We start from the raw sequence: 4794 nt of genomic DNA on the forward strand, positions 1-4794 counted from the left end.
GGCAGAGAATGCAAAGTAATTGTCTCCGAGAAGCCCGGGGAACCATGAGAGGACACCGATACGCAACTCAACAAAATCAGGAACAGAACAAAATTCGAAGCTTAACAAACAGGGACACCCCGGGGAGAGGGGACCCAGTCGGTGAAGCACCTGACTCTTGATTTCAGCTCAGGTCACCATCTTGGGGTCCTGGGATCGAGCCCCACATCGGCCTCCACACTGGGCGTGGAGCCTGTTTAAGTTTCTCTCTCTCTCTTCCCCTCTCCCCTGGTCACATGCACGTGTGAGCTAGCACACTCTCTTGATCTGTCTCAAAAACAAAAAAAGGGGGTTTAAGGTGGGGGTTCCTGGGTGGCTCTCTTGGTTGGATGTCCGGTTCTTGATCTTGGCTCAGGTCGTGATCTCAGGGTCATGAGTTCGGGTCCCGTGCTGGAGCTCTGTGCTAGGCGTGGAGCCTACTTAATAGAAAAAATGATTAAGATGGTAAATTTATATTATGTGCTTTTAAGTGCAGTTTTAAAAAGGAGAAGCTTGGGGCGCCTGGGTGGCTCAGTGGGTTAAAGCCTCTGTCTTTGGCTCAGGTCAGGATCCCTGGGTCCTGGGATCGAGCCCCATGTCGGGCTCTCTGCTCTGTGGGGAGCCTGCTTCCTCCTCTCTCTCTCTGCCTGCCTCTCTGCCTACATGTGATTTCTCTGTCAAATAAATAAAATCTTTAAAAAAAAAAAAAAAAAAGGAGAAGCTTAGGGGTACCTGGGTGGCTCAGAGGATTGGGCCTCTGCCTTCGGCTCAGGTCGTGGTCTCGGGGTCCTGAGATCAAGTCCCGCATCAGGCTCTCTGCTCAGTGGGGAACCTGCTTCCCCCTCTCTCTTTCTGCCTACCTCTCTGTCTACTTGTGATCATCTCTTCCTCTGTGTCAAATAAATAAATAAAATCTTTGAAATAAGAAAAAGAAAAAAAAAAAAAAAGAAGAAGCTTGAAGAGGAAAGGCACTGATTCTCCTCTAGAGTTTCCAGAAGGCGCTTTCCTTTGACTTGGGCTCAAACTGATTTCAGACTTCTGGTCTCCAGAACAGGGAGCAAATTAATTTCTGTAGTTTCTTGATTTGCCCCCCACCCCACACACACACTCACTTACACCGAGTCTGTGGTAATTTTCTAGAGCAGCCCCGAGGAAACAGTCGATAAAGGATTCCCTCCAATGTCAGGGAAATCAGCTCCACCAGGATTAAAAGCCAGGATAGGGGCACCTGGTTGGCTTAGTGGGAAGAGTTGTGAGTTCACGCTCAAGCTGGGGGTAAAGATTACTAAAAAAAAAATAAATAAATAGACTTCGGGGGACGCCTGGGTGGCTCACTCAGTTAAGCATTTGCCTTCGGCTCGGGTCGTGATCTCAGGGTCCTGGGATCAAGGCCCACAGCGGGCTGCCTGCTCAGCAGGGAGTCTGGTTCTCCCTCTGCCTTTCACTCCTGCTCTCTCTGTCTCTCTCTCTCTCAAATAAATAAAATCTTTAAAAAATTTTTTTTAATTAGAAAGAAATAAAAGCCGGGGAAGGACATAGGGAGTGACGGAGAATGTTAAGTCATTGGGATGGGTGAGGACACCCGACCTCCCCTCAAAGAGCCAGTGATGAGCACAGGCTTGGGGCGTTGGAACCGCAGAGGAGGCCCACGATGGTTAACAAAAGTGAGCAAAGAGAGAAGAAATAAAAGCAAAGAACTAGCCAGGGGCTAAGTCCTGTAAAGATCGAAGTAGGGCTTTGGGTTTAAAAGCAAGAAAATGTCACGCTTTGACCCATGTGTTCAGAAGCTCCGAAGGGCATTAGGAGGACGTGACCCGGGATTACTGCCCGGTGCACCCGGCTAGACCAGGGACGAGGGAGAAGTGGTGGAATTTTGGATATATGCTGTGCAGAAAGGCAGCAGAATGTGCCCACGGAACAGACACAAGGGGCAGAGGCAGAGAATGAGAGAAGTCAAGGCCACCGGCAAGTTTGGGCCTGAACCACGAGAGGATGGTATGTCATCGACAGAAATGAGGAACCGCTGCGAACGGCAGCCCCGGGCACCCATGAAGAGCTCTGGCCTGGACACATTAAGCATGAGGTGCCCATGTGCCATCCAAGTGGAGGCGCCGAGGAGACATTTGGGTGCTCAGGTCTCGCAGTTCAAAGACGGGGCAGGCGAGTCACCAAGCGACGTGTCTGGGTGAGGTCACCCAGAGTGGGTGAGAAGGGGACAGACTGCGTCTGACCACAGGGATCCTGTGGTGCCAACTCTTTTTGTCCCGAGGCTAGGACAGCTCAGGCGTAGGCCCCTGCCTGGGTGACAGTCTTGGGCTCATCCTGTGACAGCATCCTTATCCCCCATGGAGCTTCTTGCTTGTCACGAGCTTGTGTTTCTCGCCAGGCACCAACTTAGCAAGTTCGGACAAATCCTAATCAGTGACCTGGAGTAAACGAGCCTTTCCCCTGGGGCTCTTGACCCATCACGAAAATTTTTATTGTGAACTCCATCAGTAAAATATTTTTTTTTTTAGTTTTTAAAAAGATTTTTATTTATGTATTTGACAGAGACAGAGATCACAAGTAGGCAGAGGCGGGGGGGGGGTGGGGGGAGGGCGGTGGCGGGGAGCAGGCTCACTGCTGAGCAGAGGGCCTGATGCGGGGCTCGATCCCAGGACCCTGAGATCATGACCTGAGCCAAAGGCAGAGGCTTTAACCCACTGAGCCACGCAGGTGGTGCCCCTTCCATCAGTAAGATTTTTTTTTTTTTTTTAAAGATTTTATTTATTCGACAGAGAGAGATCACAAGTAGGCAGAGAGGCAGGCAGAGAGAGAGGAGGAAGCAGGCTCACCGCCGAGCAGAGAGCCCGATGCGGGGCTCGATCCCAGGACCCTGGGATCATGACCCGAGCCCAAAGCAGAGGCTTTAACCCACTGAGCCACCCAGGTGCCCCTCCCATCAGTAAGATATTTTTGAGCAAACGTCATATATATGGCAAACAGACTCCTAAAACTTAATGGACCCAAGCCGGGGCTCTCAATTTGCTCCCCACCCCACACACGTACTCTTTCTCACTTGTAAGTCACAGACGTACTCGACCACACGAATAAAACACGGTCATCCCATCACCGCGCAAAAGCGGAGTTCACAAAGAGTCCTCCAAAGATGAAAAACAGTACTTGAACGATAGTATTATTTAAAAATACAAAACTCATTTTTTTTGTCCTAAAAAAAAAGACGTAATACCTTATACGAGCGACTGAACATGTCCGATCTGATGATCCAGTCCCTGGTTCTGCCGGGAGCCGGGGCTGACAAGCAGGTCCTACCAGGGACAGACGCTCCGTCTTTTTTGTTCGTCTTACAGGACCAGCACTGTCTTCCATTTCGGATTTCTTTTCAGGAATCTTTGGCAGCCACAGGTCCGTTCTGTGAAGGTTAGTTTTGTTAAAACTTGACAAAATCGCCCAGCTAAGTCGGCACAGGCGCAGGGTCCCTCCAGGTCCGCTCTGTGCCCCCCTCCAGCCCGCACGATGGCCCGCTCGGGGAAGCCATCTGACCAAGACAGAGCAAGGGCACCGACACCAATATAAATATTAAGTATTTTTAAAGCCCAGCTTCTTTCTTATCAGAAATTAAAATTCTAATGTTCTCTTCCCTCCCCCAGGTAACTGTTTTTTGCATCCAGGGCTGAGGGCCCCTGCCTAGCCAGCACTGGCTGCTGGCCCTGGCTAGAGGAGCCTACACACTTGTGATTATGTAGAACCCAAGTGCGGGCAGATCTAGATAACTCTTGTTCACTGGGCGCCCCTGGGCACGGTGCTCAGCCTCTCTGCTCACCACTTCTCTGCAAGGGAAAGAAGTGGGGGGGGGTGTCTAAAGGGAGAAAGGGTCACCCCTCCCCAGGTCCAGCATTCTAGGAGTCTTCACTTCCAGGCAGAATGGTTCATCTCTTCAGTGCTAGACCGGGGACCCGTGCTTTGGGGACAGCGCAATTCCTCTGGCCATTTCAAAGCTGTGCCTCCTCCTGCACCCTGGGCAGGGCTGGAGCTCCAAGTCTGCAACACTGGGGAGAGCAGACCCCTGAGCACATCTGTCACTGCCCCCCAGGGGTCCACTCCTCCCCAGAGCGTCCTCCTTCAGCTCCCTGCCTAGCCGGTGAGGGCCTGAGACGTGGGCCATGGCCTTCCCCCCGCCGGGGCCTGACCTCACTGCAGGGGTCAGAGAGGGAGAGGACCTGAGAGGCGCCCCTCCTCAAGGCGGCCACCACGGTCCTTCCTCAGGGTCCACACCGCCTCCTCCAGCGCCGGTCTGGGCTCTTGGTCATCAGCTGACTTAGGTCACAGGGACCCCCGCGGGGAAACTGAGGCCCCCGCGTCCGGGCCTCCGCATCCTCCTAGGCTGCCGCACCCGCACCCGAGCACGCTTCCCCTCCGATCCGGCAGTTTTGCGCTTACGAGGCCCCGCCTCGCGGCGCCCAGCGGGGACTTGGCGCTCCCGCGGAGATGAATGAAAGGGCGGGGCGGGGCGCCGCCGGGGGCGCGGGGCGGGGCCGCGCAGGGCAGTTCGGCCGCTCGCCCGCGCCCCGCCCCGCCCCCGTGCCGCAGCTCCAGGCCCCGCCCCGGCCCGCCCCTCCGCTCCGTCCCCAGGCCGCCGCGGCGCGGAGCCGGTGCCCGAGCCGGTGTCCGAGAGGCGGCGGCGGCGGCGCCGGGAGCCCCGAGCCCACCCCGGCCCGGCCCGCGCTTTCCGCCTCCGCCTCCCGGGCCGGCGGCGGCGGCGGCGGCGGCTGCGGC

At 54.9% G+C, this 4794-nt stretch overlaps 1 long non-coding RNA gene across 1 annotated transcript; it reads right to left on the reverse strand.

The window, feature by feature from the left end:
* Window positions 1–345: 345 nt before the first annotated feature.
* On the reverse strand, window positions 346–4550 carry LOC116581161. The gene is made up of 3 exons (XR_004281933.1): window positions 4214–4550; window positions 3248–3430; window positions 346–458 (listed from the first exon to the last, which is right to left on the reverse strand). It is a non-coding gene; the product is annotated as an uncharacterized LOC116581161 (long non-coding RNA).
* Window positions 4551–4794: the final 244 nt, after the last annotated feature.

The sequence above is a fragment of the Mustela erminea genome, chromosome 20 (genome assembly GCF_009829155.1).
Source record: "Mustela erminea isolate mMusErm1 chromosome 20, mMusErm1.Pri, whole genome shotgun sequence".
Taxonomy (NCBI): domain Eukaryota; kingdom Metazoa; phylum Chordata; class Mammalia; order Carnivora; family Mustelidae; genus Mustela; species Mustela erminea.